Genomic DNA, 18211 nt, shown 5'->3' with positions numbered 1-18211 from the left:
CCACATTGGGCTCCTTGTTCAGCAAAGAGTCTGCTTCTCCCTCTGCCCCTCCCCCCTGCTCGTGTTCTCCCCCCGCTCTCTCTCTCTCACACACACACACTCTCTCTCAAATAAATAAATACATTTTAAAAAGTCAGCACTGAAAGTGATGTGGGTTTGCAGACAGACAAACATGGGTTCAAATCTTATCTTTGCTATTAATTATGTATATGGCTATAAACAAGTAACCTATCTGAGTCATAGTTTCCTTACTGTTAAAAATCAGAACATTAATAATTATCACATAGGGCTGTTTGGAGATGTAAATGAGAAAGTATACATAAAACTCATAGCAGAGGCCTTGCACATAGTGGATATTTAATAATATTAGTTTCCGCATATTTCGTCTAAGAATCAGTTGAATACCATGGAAATAAAAATTCTTGGATTTTTTTTAGCACATGCTTAGGAAACAATGATTCATCTTTATATATACACAAGTCATCATTGACTATTGATTAAAATCTTAGAATTAAGACAAGGAAAATCCTGGGCCACTTTAGCTTTACATCCTTAGTGGATAGATGAGACAGGGTGAAGCTAGAAAAACTCTTTTACTTTTTGATTTTGGGACATTTAGCATTTGGTTGTTATTTGGCTGGGAACACACGTTCCTCTATCCAATTTGGAACAAACAAAGGAAGTAAGCTAAAGGTCAAGATGTTGATCACATTGATTATTCCTTGGTCCTTGTGCTGCAGAAAAATCATTGGGAGTAATAGTTCCATGGTGCTGTCCCACAGTACAGCCATAAGAAAAACCTAAGATCAGGAAAATTATCATCAACCAACTTCCAGAGCCAGAATATCATTTGTGACACCGGCCACAATGGATCCTGATGTCACAAACCCAAAAGTCCTGTACTTCATTCTCTAAACTTCTACTACTCATCATAACAAAATCCTGATCTTTAATATTTAAAGAATATATTTGTTTGCAAAGTTAGGTTTTTTAATGGCAGAGAATAGGACATTAAACATTTCAATAAGGTGAGTTGAGACATTGCATTTTTAAAATAAATTATTGTGAATATGACACTCCTCAAACTTTTCTTCAGTGGACATGTCCAAAATGTTAGCAATTAGAAAATATTCTACCTGAAATCAGATGTTGACAAATTAATGCAGAATAAGGCATCAAGGTTTTAAAAATATCCTGAATGTTCATTGGTAGATGGATAAAGAAGATGTGACATATAAATGTATATATATACACACACACACACATATATATATATATAAATTGTGTGATATATAACATATAATCATATGTTGTGATACACACATATGCACACAATGGAATATTACTCAGCCATAAAAAAGAATGAAATCTTGCCATTTGCAACAACATAGACCTAGAGGGTATTACACTAGGTGCAATAAGTCAGACAGAGAAAGACAGACACTGTATGATTTCACTTTTCTGTGGAATCCAAACAAAACAAATGAACAAACAAAATAAAACAGAAACAGACTCATAGATATAGAGAACAAACCAATAGTTGCCAGAGGGGAGAGGGGTTGAGGAATGGATGAAATAGGTGGAGGGGATTAAGAGGTACGATCTTCCAGTTATAAAATAAATAAGACATGGAGATGTAATTTACACCATAGGGAATATAGTCAATAATACTGTAACAACTTTCTATGGTGACAGATGGTAACTAGACTTACGGTGGTGACCTTTTTGTAATGTATATACATATCAAATCACTATGTTGTACACCTAAAACTAATACAATATTGTATGTCAATTATTTTGCAATAAAAAGTAATAAAATAAAAATAAAATTCAAAGAATTCAGAGGATGGTGCTGTGTAGATGAAATGATATCTCTTAAGCATGGTGACTGGTATGATCAGAAGGGAAGATTGACTCTGGGAGACAAAATTTTAAAAATATCAAGTTAAATAGGCTCGACTTTGATTGCCGCTCTTGAGCAATCTCCAATGCAAACTCCAGGCAAAGAAAACAGATTTTTGTTACTGTGCCTAGCAAAAACAATGTGAGATTCATAGTACATAAATGGTCCATAACATTTATTTCATTATTTCTGAAGTTTTGAATTATCTTTTAAGATAGAATTCAAATGTGTCATCTCTTTCCTGAATCATCTTCTCTTTTTGTTTTAGCTCCTTTTTCTCTACAAATTATGTCATCTTTAAAGTATATTTATTGGTCATATTCATTATTCATTCATATAACTGCTTATTGAAAATAATTGTTCAAGCAATAATCATTGCTTTTTGCAAGAATTTGGGAAATAAAAGCAGATATAAAGAAGAAACTAAAATGTTAGCCATAATCTCTAGCAGGAATGATTCACAGGCATTTGAAGTTTTTCCCAATGTCTGTCTACACATATTTTTTTCTAACAAATCTTGGATAGTAATGAATATAGCTTTCATTTTTCTTTTCTCATATGACATTACTACATATTATTGTTTTCTTCAAAAACATACTTCAATATGGCTCTGGAGTAGTCTATATAATGGTCATATTAAGGCTTTTTAAAAACAATTCCACCAGGGAAGGCACTCAAATTATTTTTAATTCTGCAGTATTTTAAATAGTACTATGTTGAAGCATCCTTGTATACTAATCTTTGTTAGAATCTTTGGGAAGCTTTTGAACAAGTACACTTTTAATCAACAGGAGGGTATGAATATACTTATCATTAAACTCACACACAGAGACACATATACATAGAGCATAAAAATGCATCTTATATTTTAGCCCATTACTTTTTATATGGACCTCTTTGATAATCTAACATTTTTTTCATTTAGAAAGTCATGAAATTTTACAGTTGGGAGAAACAAATCCTCCTTTTACTTATGAAATATTGAGAACCAGAGTGTCAAGAAGTCTGCCCGAGGTCATACCACTAGCAAGAGGCAAGGTCAGGACATGTGACACCCAGTTCAGTATCCATTCTACTTCCCTTCAAAACTCTCAAGTCCTTCAAAGATTCCTATAATTATTATTCTCTTAAATTTTCCTGTAATGATAATTTCTAAGCCAAAATTAAGATTTTACCTACACATGACATTATTTTTGCTCAGATGACATAGATAACTAACACTATTACATTAAATAAAACAGGTATTGTTGATTTTCTAATAAAAAGTACTTGACTCAAGCAACGAGCTTAGTTTTAGGAAAGGAACATAATTCACAAGCATTCAAAGAAGGTGAAACAGTCAAGAGGATACACCACTCATATCTGCTGCAGGGATGTAATTTCCTGATAGCCCCAGCTGCTGCATTCTAACTCCACCACTGTGACCGTACCAAGCCCATGCCTCTCAGGGGCTGTTCCTACCCAAGATTGCATGTGGCAGAGAATCTAAGATCCCTGCAGGATGGGATACTCTCTTAATGGGTGACATTGGCTTGAGAAGTCCCTATTTTCCTGGCTGACCCCTTCTTCAAACTGTGCTGCTGTCCAAGATGCTTTCTTCTCCAATCCTCCTTCCCACTCTCACTTCTTTTGCAGACATCAGTTCCACATCATGGTCTGAAGACTTTCCCTACTTTTTCCTATTCCCTCTCCCTCTATCATACTCAGGGAAGAGCTACTGGATCCATCTGTAAGTTGGGGGTTTCTTTGCATAGAAGTAAATAGATGTTATTTAATTGTTAAAAGAAAAAAAATTCCCCAGCTGATGAAAACCCCTAACTGATGGCTCCTGAACTGGGTTTGGTGCTGAGAAATGTGTTTGTTTGTTTGTTTTTAATAAAGTCTAAGCTAGCTAGCTTTTGCTTTTTCTTCCCACTAATTAGGAGTCTAATATTCACTTGGATATACCTATTACTTCTCTCAAAAGAGGAAAACAGTAGAATATGTACTACTTTTTCAATACATTTACTTACTTTAAAATACTCAAAAACACAAAGCGTATATGTGCACTTAATTTAACTGTTATATATACCCTAGGGGCAGTTAGTTACAACTCATCAGAAATCCAGAGGTGGCGATAGAAGATGCTTTTATCTATATTTGTAGTTTTGTTAATTAGCATAAGGGATGTTAGACATAACTTTTCATTGATGAATAAGTGTTCCTTTTTAAAGATACAGGACTGACTAAATTTTACAAACACTGTTCTCCTTGAATGGATCTTCAAGGCAGAGCATTAGATCTACAACCTCACTTGGCTGTACACATATACACAAAAGAAGGTCTCCAAAGACTAACTAAACAGAAGACTGGTTGACCAGACATCAGCACATCATCAGCCTTGGAGTAAATCTTCTTTTCAAGGTACTTTGTCTGAGTGCCTGAAGAGAGGAAACAAGTGGAGACTTAACTAAATCTACAAGATCAAGTTAAATGTGTGTGCGTGCACATGCATGTGTAATATGCATGCAGGAATGCACACATGCATACATGCTTACCTACTAATAAATATTTGTACCTGTGCCAAAATTTAGACTGAGATCTGATAATGAGGTGGTAGTAAAGATAGTATAGCACCTACTTAGCTCTAAGAGGGGTTAGACCAAACAGTTGTTGAATGATGAAATTCACTTCGGTCAGTTCACGGATATGAGGGTTACATTTTATGCCAGATATCTGAAAGTTCAGGATATCTGTGAATTATGAGAAGAGTGGATGGGGAATTTATGAACTTCTTTCATCCATTACCTATCTCAAGTTCTCTGTTTAGGTTGCCTTGAGATTTGTACTCAGGGACTCATAGTTTTGTGAGATGCAGCAGCTGCAACTGGTCCATTAAATCAATGGAGCAGGATTTGTCTTTACTGAGCTTCCACAGCATGAATAGGAAAAAAAAAATGGTTTTGTTTGTTTTTTAGCTTTCTCAAAATCTGTTACAGTAATCTCTCAATGATACATGCCATACGGGTTTTTTTCCATTAGTTTTTTTTTTTTTTCCATACCCATGGTAGTGTTAAACTCAACTTACTTTCTCACTCTTCAAAAAACCTATTCCTATAGCAGAAAAGTGTTGGTTGAATCCATTCACAGAAGTGCCTTGTTGGAGAAAAGCAGAGAAGAGCAAAACAATGAAAAATCCCTAACTTTTGGCCAGTATATCTTCTCACCACTGAATACTTAAATAGTACAAACTTGAATGTAACAAGATTATAACAAACTTGAATCACACAAGATTATATCTCAGGATGGCAAAATTGCTCAAGATTACTCCAATAAAAGTCTTACAAAAACAAATGTCAAAGGTCTGTGCTAGTTGATATTATTGATAAACTGAGGTACTTTGGCTAGGACTAAAGAGAGGAAAAATTAAATAATAGAACAGTAATATAAATTTTGTTTGCTTTATACATATATCTATCTATGGCAAAAATTATATCACTATACCGAGACTATAACGCATGTAGTTGTGCCTCTTATGACAACTACTTAAAAGATGGGACATAGAGAATAGACATAAGTGATTATACATTTTACATATTTTGTCTGAAGAGTTAAAATCTAAACTCTAAGTAAACTGAGGAAAGGTAAGAATACATATTTTAATCCTTAGAGCAGACAATAAAAAAAAAAAGGCAAAGAGAGTTTAACTAGAAAACCAGTAAGTTAAGATGGAATTCTAAAAAAAATATTTAATATAAAAGAGGAAAGGTCAGGGAAATACAAATCAAAACCACAATGAGATACCACCTCACACTAGTCAGAATGGCTAAAATTAACAAGTCAGGAAACGACAGATGTTGGCAAAAATGCAGAGAAAGGGGAACCCTCCTACACTGTTGGTGGGAATGCAAGCTGGTGCAGCCACTCTGGAGAACAGTGTGCAGGTTCCTCAAAAAGTTGAAAATAGAGCTACCTTATGACCCAGCAGTTGCACTGCTAGGGGTTTACCCCAAAGATACAAATGTGATGATCCTAAGGGGTATGTGCACCCCAATGTTTATAGCAGCAATGTCCACAATAGCCAAACTATGGATAGAGCCCACCTGTCCAACGACAGATGAAAGCATAAAGAAGATGTGGTATATATAATACAATGGAATATTATGCAGCCATCAAAAAGATGAAATATTGCCATTTGCAACAACATGGATGGAACTACAGGGTATTATGCTAAGTTAAATAGGTCAATCAGAGAAAGACAATTATCATATGGTCTCACTAATATGTGGATTTTAGAAACAAAACAGAGGATCATAGGGGAAGGGAAGGAAAAATAAAACAAGACAAAATCAGAGAGGGAGACAAACCATAAGAGACTCTTAATCATAGGAAACAAACTAAGGGTTTGCTGGAGGGAAGGGGGTATGGAAATGGGGTAACTGGGGGATGGACATTAAGGATGTAAAGAGCATTGGGTATTATATAAGACTGATGAGTCACAGAACTCTACCTCTGAAACTAGTAATACACTATATGTTAATTAACTGAAGTTCAATTTTAAAAAATGAAAAAAAAATTACAAGAAGAAAGGACTAGACCAAAGGAATAAAAAACAAAGGAGACATAAACACAAAATAGCCAGTAGAATGGTAGGTCAAAATACAACCACAACCTGAATTATTTTAAATATTAGGGGACTAAACATACCAATTGAAAAGCAGATATAAGAATGGATAAAAAAGCAAAACCCAACTGACTGTTTTCTAAAAGAAACCCACTTCAAATACAAAGAAGCAAACAAGTCGAAAATAAATAAAAGGACAAAAATATAATAGTAAACCTAAGAAAACAAAGAACTTTTATAATGGTAAAAAGATAACACATCTAGAAGAGATAATAATTATAAATGTATATGTACTTTATAATAAAGTCTAAAAACACATGATGAAAATATTGACAGAATTTAAGGCAGAGATAGAAAATTTTATAAACATAGTTGGAGATTTTTAATAAACTTCTTTCGACAATTGATGGAACAACCATACACATACACAAAATGATAAAGACATAAAAGACACTAGCAACCACATTGAGCTAAACCATATGTGTAGAACAGTACATCCAACAACCATAAAACTAAAATTCTTTTCAAGTATACACAATACATTCACCAAGACAGAAGATATGTTGAGCTATAAAACAAGTCTCTATAATTTTGAAAGTATTGAAATAATGCATAATTTGTCCTCCAGTCAAAATTGAATTAAATTAGAAATCAATAAAAAGAAAATATATCACAAACCTCACATATTTGGAAATTAAAAACTTACTTTAAAATAATCCAGAGGTTAAAGAATAAATGCCAATAAAAGTAGAAAATATTTTGATTTGAATGCATGGAAATACTATACAGCAAATTTGAAGGATGCAGCTAAGTCAGTGCTTAGAGAGAAATTTATAGCTAAATGTTTCTACTAGGTAAGAAGAAAGTTTTTTTATTCTGCAATATTTTATTTGCTGTAAATCCCATCAACTGTAAATTTTCTTTATAGTCATATCTATAAATTCCATTTGGGTCCTTTTTGTATCTTTGACTTCCCTCGTTATGTTCATGTTTTACTTTAACTCTTTTACCATATTTATAATAATTATTCTCAACTCTTTGCTAATTCTATTATCTCTGTCATTTCTGTTGCTGTTGTAGCTTTCTCTGTAGAATTTTTGTTAATTTTTTTCTTAAAAATTAATACTGCCATCCAGTTTTGTTTTGTTTGATGTTCACATGGTATATAATTATTTTTTATCCTTTTTCTTCAACTTGTCTTATGTTTTGTGCTTAAAGTAGTTTCTCATGGGGTCATATTTTGAAATTCAAAACAATATTTAAAAAATAAGAAAAGATCTTTTATACTTATTTATATATTTACCATTTATTGGCTTTCTTTATTCCTTCGTGTAACTCTAATCTTCTACCTGATGTCATTTTTCTTCTGCTGGTAAAACTCCCTTTAGCAGTTCTTTTAATGCAGATGTACTGGCAATGAATTCTCTCAGGTTTTGTTTGTCTTATGATGTATTTTAATTTTGAAAAATATTTTCAATATATAATAAATTAAAATTGACAGGGTTGTTTCTGTCTCTGTTTTCATGTTTGTCATGAAACAGCTTTAAATCTTCTATCTTCTAGCAGCTTCAAATCTTTTATCTTTATCACTAAATTTTATTGTGATACAACTTGGGTATGGTTTTCTTCATTTTTCTCCTGTTGGAGTTTGCTGAGCTTCCGGGATTTGTTCTAAACTTAACATCAAATTTGGAAGAATTTTGGTCATTTATTTGTTTGAATTTTTTTCTGCCTACTTCTCTCCTTCTGGAACTTTGATTACACATATAATAGACTGCTTGATATTACCTCACCTGTCATTTTGGCTCTGTTTCTGTTTCTGAGTTTTGTCAGGTCAGTATTACCCCAATACAAAAATTATAGACAATATAAGAAAATGAAACTGCAGACCATATTCCCTATAAACATTGATGCAAAGATATTTTACAAAATATAATGAAAGTTAAATTCAGAAATACACCATGACCAAGTGAGGGTTATTCCAGAAATGTAAATTTAGCTTAATATTGAAAAAACCATACAATGTAATTCACCATTATCAACAGACTAAAGAATAAAAATGTATATCCCAATAGATACAGATAAAACAGTTGACAAAATTGAATAACTATTCCTGATAACAATTATCAGCCAACTAGGAATAGTAACAAACAAACTTCCCACCTAAATAAGGCCAACTACCAAACACTAGTGTTAACATTACAGTTAATGAAGAAGACTAAATATTTTCCCCTTAAATTAGAGAACAAAGCAAAGATGTTTGCCCTCAGCATTTCTATTCAGCCTTGTACTGGAGGTCCAAACCTTCTAATGAAGAGGAGGAAGAGGAAGTTAAAGGCATACAAATTGAAAAGGAAAAAGTGAAACTGTCCTTTTATTTCCACAGATGACATGACTGTGTTAGAAAACCTAAAAAATATCCAAAAATTCTATTAGAACTATTAAGTGGTAACAAGATTGCAGAATACACAGCCATCATACAAAAATCAATTACATGTCTCTATATTAACAATAAGCAATTATACATTGAAATTTTTGAAAATACAACTTGCAATAGTGTCAAAAATGTGTAATATTTAAGGATAAATCTAGCAAATATAGTCAAGCATTGTATACATTGAAAAGAAAAATTAGAGAATATACAAGTAAAATAGAGACAGTTTGTTCATGGGTCTATGGATTCAAATATTCTTAAGATTTTAATTTTCTTTATATAGATATAGAGATAGAATTTAATCACAAACAAATCTAATTAGATTTTTTGTATAAATTTAACAAACTGATTTTAAAATTTACATAAAAATTCAGTCTCTAAAATGTCCAAAATTTTTTAAAATAAAGAACACTTACAACTCAGTAACAAGCCAAAATAATATAAAATAGGCAAAATATTTTAATAGACATTTCATGAAAAAGATATACAAATGGCCGATAAGCACATCAAAAGATACTCAGTATCATTAATCATCATGGAAAAACAAATTAAAATTGAGATGCCACTACCCACCCACTGGAATGACTAAATTTAAAAGGATTGGCAGTACAGTGTTTTGTAGAGGATGTAGAGCAACTGGAACTCTCATGCATTGCTGATGAGAATGTAAAATATTAAAACAAATTTGGGAAACAATTTGTCAAGATCTTACTAAATTAAGCATATACTCATAAGTAACTCAGCAATTCACTTCTAGGTCATTACTCAAAGTAAATGAAAAATATATGTTCATACAATGGATTTCAGATTTTCTCCTGGGAATCTGGATCAAATTGGATCAGGATCTTAAGAAAGTAGCACAGGATCTAGTAGCACAGGTGCATATTTGTAAGATGTATTAAAATATTCACAGGTGCTTCATTTGTATTAGCCAAAAATTGGAAATAACTATCCATCAAGAGATGAATGGGTAAGCAAATTGTGGTATATCCATAAACCATAGTACTACTCAGCTAGCTATTGAAAGAAATGAGCTACCGATTACATGTAATAAAAATAAAAAACAAAACATGCAGAACAAAAGCCAGAGATAAAAAAGTGCATTCTTTTTATCCCATTTATATAAAATTCTGTAAAAGGGAAATCTAATCCATGATGACAGAGAGCAGATCAGTGGTTTCCAAAGACCAAGGTGGAGGGAAGGACTAACTGCAAAAAGGCATGAGGAAATGTTGTTGAGTGATGTTTTTTTCATACTTCCTGCTAGTGGTTACACAAGTACATGCATTTGTCAAATCTCATTGAATTATATACATTTAAGACGGACACATTTGACTGAATGCCAATTATATATAAATAATAGTTTATTAAAAATAAAATTTTAGGGGTGCCTGGGTGGCTCAGTCGTTAAGCGTCTGCCTTCAGCTTGGGTCATGATTCCAGGGTCCTGGGATCCAGCCCCGCATTGGCTCCCTGCTCGGCGGGAAGCCTGCTTCTCCCTCTCCCACTCCCCCTGCTTGTGTTCCTGCTCTTGCTGTCTCTCTCTCTGTCAAATAAGTAAATAAAGTCTTAAAAATAAATAAATAAATAAAATTTTAAAGAAAAGGAAAAAATCTTCAAGTGGCTAATGTAATATCCAAGAATTAGAAGAAGCATAATCATAATAATGTAATTGTATATTGTAAAAATTATCAAATTGTCTGAACTTTCTGGTATCCCATTTTTTCACTTTAATTTTTCTTAACATTTTTATTTAAAAAAAAAAGGTTAGGAAGCGGGGGGATGAAATGCCAATTCTAACATATATTGCAATAGCTAGAAGACCAGGAGATGTTTCATTTTAGAAATACTTAGAGGGGGGAAAAAGCCTGTATTACAGTCAGCATGAATTTGATAACATGCCTAGAAAGTGTGGCTGATGTAATTATCTAAGGATCCAAAGCTTTCTATCACAAACGCACCAGTCATTCTCTCTGAAAATTCACAGAGGACAAAAACAATATCCAAAACCTTGCAAAATACTATCATAGTTCTCATCTTTTAGAAAGAGCTTAATGTATAGATGCCATTTACAGATTTTGACTTTGATTCCGATATTCCTAACCTCTGTGGTCTGGATTCTCACATTCCTCGGTTCTAGCCCATTTCTGCTCTTTGCTCTTAAAATCAAGTTAAGTTCTGACCAGGGATTTCCACAAACACACATATGTAGAGGGTACAATAAGGTATTTTTTGAGAGAGATGGATAAAAAAAATAATTTTAGAGCCCCACACTAGTACCAATGAATAATAAACATAGATATTTAAGAGAATTCCAAATCAAACACAAATAATCTTCTTATATGATAGTCATGCTCATGTTTCTATTTGTGATGGAGAAGTGTATAGAAAAAAGTTGCACGATTATATTGCTGTAAGTATATTTAAATATCTAGAGGTCTGTGTTCATATTGACAGGAAACACATCTTCTAATATCCTAGAACAAGAATTATTTAATTTCTCTCCCAATAACTTAATAAAGGAATCAAGACCCTGCAAATTTTGTTTTACTTGTGAAAACACTAATTCAAGCTTACTTAACAAAACAAAGATTTCACAACATGTTTGATTTTTTTAAAAGATTTTATTTATTTATTTGAGAGAGAGAGAATGAGAGATAGAGAGCACGAGAGGGAAGAGGGTCAGAGGGAGAAGCAGACTCCCTGCTGAGCAGGGAGCCTGATGTGGGACTCGATCCTGGGACTCTGGGATCATGACCTGAGCCGAAGGCAGTCGCTTAACCAACTGAGTCACCCAGGCGCCCAACATGTTTGATTTTGAATGGAATAATTAAAGTAGTACTTATAAATTCATGAATGTATCCTTCTATCACTCTTTCCATTCTTTAAATAAAAATTTTATGCATTCTACACATAGTGTAGAAGTCATTATGGCTATAAAATGGTAAAATACGAAATCTTTGATTTCTCTGGAGAGTTGCCTAGGTGACAAATATAACATAGAGAAGAAAAATTTTAAAAATAGAGGGCACATAGGTTCAATGTAAGGAAAGACATATATAGCAGAGCGAGACAAATATCCAAGAGAACATGGAGCACTTTTAATAAAGAAAAGAATCATAAACTGTTGTAATAGTTGTAAGGTGTTTGGTTTATGGGAAATATTATGCTATTAATCAGCAGTAAATCATAGTGGTTAAGAGGGTTCAATTCAAACCACTTACCTCTAAATCCTGCTTGGCTACTTAGTGCTTATGACCTTGGGTGATTTTTAACCCTCTGATCTTCAGGAGATTCCCTAGGGTTCTGTATGGCTTAAAAATGTGAAAATACATGTAAAGCGATTACCATAAAACTTGGAATAACGAACATTTGGTAATTATAAGCTATTACTAGTGCTAGATTTGTTATTATTAATTGCTGTCTTTATTAAATGAGTAATTTCTAAATTGGCAAAGGAATGGAAGAAATTAAAAAGAATTAGAATCATTCTCACAATTCCCATAGGGAAGGTAAATGAAAAGGATACCAGGTTTTCTCTTAAACAATCTAAACTATAGGTTTATAAGCTATATTAAAACAACTAGAATGGCATAAAGAACAACTTTATTTTCTTATTTTTTAAAGGGCAGAATTAGTTGTATAGGTTACCCAATGTCCCGCGGAAGTGGGTCAGAGATAACCAAAAAGTAGGATACAGAAGAGCTGTCTTAGCTATGGTAGGCTGACCTGCCTGAAATCAGAGGGGTGAGACCAGATTACCACCTAGATGTTATATTTCTTTTAAATCCTGAGGGTCTTTAACAATTATTTGTGTCTCTTGGGGGATAAAATCCTGCCAAATGGCTTCAAAGCTGCAATTATAATGCCTCTACACGAGACAAAGGTGGCAGATTGGAGTGTGAGAATTGCTTAGGAGATCTCCTGTCAATCTACTTTTGATAATGCTCTGGCAAGAATCTTTCTCAACTGGCTGCTTCCTCAAGTGCTAAAATGCACTTCTACCAGAGAGCCCGCATGGCTGCAGAGAAGGAAGTGTTGCCGCGAACTTGATCTTTACTCTCCATAAGCTCCAGAAAAAGGCATGTGAAAAATACCATCTGTGGTACATGGCTCTTTCCGATAGAATTGCAGGCCTTTGACAGTATTAATAGAAGAACATTGCAGCAACTTCTCAGAAAATACAGATGTCCAGAAATTGTGGATGGCCCTTCTTTTTAAATCCACCATTGCCATTTCTAGAAGAATCGATCAGGGTAGGATCCAATATTGTCTTTTCCAGGTTATGTCACAAGTAAAATGGAGGAGAGAGTGGTAGATGCTCAGCAAGAAAAGGCTGTGAAAGCTGGTTCACTACTCATACCCGCCTGTCTGGTCTCTGGGGATGTTATTATTAAAGCCATTCAGAAACTTTCAGATATATCTTTAGCCCTACATTTTTTTTTTTTTTTTGGATGAGTAAAGGAACAGTAAAGGTCAAGGGTATTACGGGTCCATAGAATTGTGTATCTTTTTTGGACAGGTAATTTTTGAGTGGAAAAAGCAACAGGAAAGCAACACTTTACTAAAGAGCCACTTTATCTAAATTAAACATCATGACAGACTAATAATTAATTGGGCATTCAAATTGCATTCTGCCAGGACAATAGCTATGGAATTTATCCTCCTACTTGTCTGATAGCAATTAGGGATTAACAAGAGGCTAAGGAAGAAAATAAATTTAATGTGGACTCATTGGTCATTTTTCCTTGGCTATAGTTTATTTGTTCCACCTGGCAGTTGAGGTCCCTAATTGCTGAACTATTCATTTTCTAAGAGATCTCAGACACATTTCCAATGCTATGGCAATGGAGGTTCTTGGGAATTCACATAGTGACATTTTGTTAGCAGGGCTTTTCAGAGAAATTTAAAAACAAACACGATATATGGAGGAGCATAATAATGAGGTGCTAATGAGAAGTCTGGGACAATAGCATCCTAGAATGTGACATGTGGCATAATGAGGAAATAAACTTGTTCACCAAGTTTCACCGCTAACAGAGTTCCATGTCTTGTCTGTCTGCAATATGCCCTTGAATGCTTTTCAATTCAGCAGATACTAGGAGGGTTTTTTGTTTGTTTGTTTGTTTGTTTGTTTTTTGGTGGGGGAAAATAAAAATAAGGAAGACAGGAAAAGAGGGTAGAGATAGACGTAAGGGGAAATATTTATGCATTGGTTGCTAGGAGAAGAATTGAAAACAAACATACAGTGAGAAATGTCTTGGCTGGAAAGGTGAGCATTCCATAGAACAAAAAGTCCTTTTAAAGGGGATCAGATATATACATCCCCATTCACAGCAGCATTATTCACAGAAGCCAAAAGGTGGAAACAACCCAAATGTCCATTGACAGATAACTAGGTAAACAAAATGTTGTAAAGGCATATAGTGGAATATTATTCAGGCTTAAAAAGGAATAAAATTCTGACACATGTTACCACATGGATGAACCTTGAAAATATTGTGCTAAATGAAAGAAGCAAGATCAAAAAGAAAGGCAAATATTACATGGTACTACTTATATGAGGTACCTTGTCAAATTCATAGAGACAGACAATAGAATGGTGGTTACCAGGCGCTGGGGGTGGGGGATGCCTGGAAAGTTAGCATTTCATGGGGACAGAGTTCTGGTTTGGGATGACAAAAACGTTTTGGAAATGAATGGTGGTGATGGTGGCATGACAATGTGAATATATTTAATACCACAGAACTACACACTCAAAAATGGTTAAAATGTCAAATTTCATTCTATGGGTATTTTGCCACAATAAAAAATGGGGGAACCAAATAAATATTTAAAAGAACTTTTTCAAATTGGTCCTAAAATCTTAACAGAATTGGAATCCTTCCTAAGTTACTCTGGTTCTAGTTTGCATAGAAAATAATTGTAGGAGGATGCTTGATCAACTACATTTGGTTATATCTTTGACAAGATTAAAAAAAAACAGTAATAACAACTTTGAGGAAAGTTGTTTTTGGAAATAACACATGAGCTGAATTCCTTCTGAATTTTTTAAGAGAACTATGTTTGTCCTAGTTTATTGAGGGAGCTAGCAGATAGGATTAGCAGAACTCCTGATCCCTTGAAGTAGTTATTCAAGTACTTATCTGAGAATGGGTTGGAGGTGGATAAACTTTTATTAGACACATCTAGTCCTTCTCCTGTTATCTTTGCTTCTTTGAATTTTTTTCCCATTGATTTTTTCCCATCATCTTTTTCCATCAATTATAAGATCTTTGCGAAGAAGATCCATTAAATACCTCCTAAAACAGGTTTTCAACTGTGTGTGTTCTACTTTCTTATAACACTAGTCTTGCAAACCATGGCCAAATCACTGAACATCTTTACACTTCAGTTCCCCATTTGTACAATGAAGTCACGGTAAGGATTCAAGTGCCATAGCGGGTACCTGTTTCAGAAAGCACAGTTATCAAGTAGCAGTTTGCTTTCTTCTTTCTCTCTCCCCTTCTCTAACCACAGTAAATCCTTGCATAAAACACTCCCCTTGATTCCGTCTGGTCATGCTCTGGAATATAAAACTAAGTATCCTCTTTCTGTTCCTAGAACTTTCAAAGTAATTCCTCTGGTCAAGAGCCTCTTTGCCCCACTGACTCTCTGTGTTTCAGCTCTCACCTGAGAGAAGCTCTCTATTGCCTACGCTTGTTAATTGTTCTCTCTCTCCCTATGCAATTATTTAATATTTGACTTGGCAGATGTATTTAACTCCGAAGTTATTAGGGATACAGCATGGGCTTAGGCCGATAATTAAATTTAGATTGTCACACATGACAAGAACCTAACTTAAGAAGAGTTTTATTTGTCTCTTTGGAGTACTGTCCATGTTCATGCTTCATGGATTTAGGAATGTTGCAGAGGTGGAACAGTACAATTACAAGTGGGGTTCTAAGGTCAAGACAAAAGAAAATATTTAAAGCTATTTGAGACAAAGGGACAAAAACAATTTTTTCACTACTTTCTACTGGAGTAACATCAGATTTAATAGACACAGTCTTTTTTAATGTCTAGGAAGAGGTTTAAGGCAAAGAAAGAAGTTTGCTGGGTTGCCCTAGGAGAATATTGGCAGAACCACACTATCAAAATAACAACAGCAACAAAAAAAGCTCGCATGATGTACTAATACATTTCCTCTAGTTAAGAAAAGTAGTTAACTCAATAAAAGAAAATCAAAGTTGTACTTACTCACTTTTAAGTACGGCAGTCCTAAATCTGTGGTGTTATATAGCATATAATCCTTTTCAAAATGTGTATCAAAAAAGGAAGAATGAGGGCACCTGGGTGGCTCAGTTGTTGGGCATCTGCCTTTGGCTCAGGTCATGATCCCAGGGTCCTGGGATCGAGCCCTGCATCCGGCTCTCTGCTCGGCGGGAAGCCGGCTTCTCCTTCTCCCACTCCCCCTGCTTGTGTTCCCTCTCTCGCTGTCTCTCTCTCTGTCAAATAAATAAATAAAATCTTTAAAAATATAAAATAAAAGGGAAGAATGAAAAGCAGAGGCACTGAATTTCTGTGATCCTTTTGAATATAATATAAATACAGGACTCTATATTATATGAATTGGATAAAGATCCAAATAGCTATTGACCGGTTGCCCTACTCTGGAAGTGCTCTAGAAAAAGAGTAAAATGATATATTACCACTTTAAAAAATAGACACATGCTTAGGCAGCAAAATATATCATATACACATAAGTATACACACAAAATAAAAAGTTGATCAGTTTTATAAAATATGAAGACTTAGAATATAAAGCCTTAGCTTAAGGCAGAGGCTGTCTGATTTTTAAAATATTAAGAAAAAAATTCAGTTGATAATTCAAAAAAAAAAAATACCCAGTCATCATCCAAGTGATTGTTGACAACATAATGCTCATATTAAGGCAATTACATTTCCATGTCTCCGTGGTGCTGAAGAGGAATAGCAACACTCTGTGATTCTGTGACTAAAAATGTTAGATAGCAGATGAAAAAATAAAACATGCCATAAGAAAGACCTTCCCAAGAAAGAAAATAACAGAAATAGATATTGCATAGAATATGGATTTTTAAATAGGCTGAAATGTAAAATGATCAGTATTTTGCAAATCTTCCTTATGTCAAATGATAGCTCAGTTCTATTACCCAGCTCTGTCAACTTTATAAACAAATGCAATGATGTTGTAAAGTGAATCAAGCAACTAAGTGCAGAATATGTGATTATTCTCCATATGACACAAAATTTACAAATGCTCCCTAGGTAAAACTTTTAGGAACAACATTTGTTGTAAAACTCACTCATTCTGATCATCAAAATAGAACATAGCCCTAAGCTGCATAATCTCTATTTAGTTATTAATAAGCAATATTAATATCTTATATAGTATTTTATAACATAAGGCCAAAATAGCTAGATAAAAAGAAAAAGCAATGAATCATCTATATGTATGAGTCCATATGTTATTATCTAGTCAGTTAGAAATGTATGTATATTAAGCCATCCACGTGCTTTTCCCACCCTTCTCTGGGACTTGGGGGCCTCAGGTCTGGGACAGGCATGGGACTGGCTCGGGCACACTGGTCTCAGGACATCACGACAAGGGCTGGGGCCTTGGCGGTGTGTGTGTGTGGGTTCTTATCTTCCCCAGTTGGCTACTGTTACACATTGAAGCTATTTACTGCCCCCCAAAATAAAGGAAAAAATTATATATCTTAATATCATGTAGATAACACCTATCTGTATTGTTTCAGTATCATCTCTCCTTTCCTTTCTTTTTTTTTTATCTTTACCTTGGCATACATCTCAAGGAATAATTCTTGAGTTTATATATTTCTGAACTCTGGTATGTGCCTAAGATTGTGCCTCTCATAATTGATGATCCCCAGTATCACTCCTCATGATAAGTTATGCTCTTGTCGTGGTAATATTTTATTTTTTTAATGGGTTTTAGTTGACTTAGGTAGATCAAATTGATTTTTTTTCTTAATTGAGGGTAATGATCATCCCCCCAAATATCCTCCTAATACTCCCTTCCATATAGAGGGTGTTTCACTCTCTTGTTTCTTTTGGTGCCTCTCGTTTCTCTTGAGTGGGAGATCTGACTTATTTAGTGAGTTTAGGAGATAAATTAGACATGCATGACTCAGTCCTTACCTTATTACTCAGGTAATAGCTGCCTAGAGGAGGCCAGTTTTCTCCTCTACTTCTCTATCATGTAAGCAACACAGGGTAGGTCCCCTTG

The sequence above is a fragment of the Eumetopias jubatus genome, unplaced genomic scaffold (genome assembly GCF_037043125.1).
Source record: "Eumetopias jubatus isolate StellerSeaLion01/CBP00866 unplaced genomic scaffold, mEumJub1_p1.0 scaffold_4, whole genome shotgun sequence".
NCBI classification, from domain to species: domain Eukaryota; kingdom Metazoa; phylum Chordata; class Mammalia; order Carnivora; family Otariidae; genus Eumetopias; species Eumetopias jubatus.
This window is presented reverse-complemented; position numbering follows the sequence as displayed.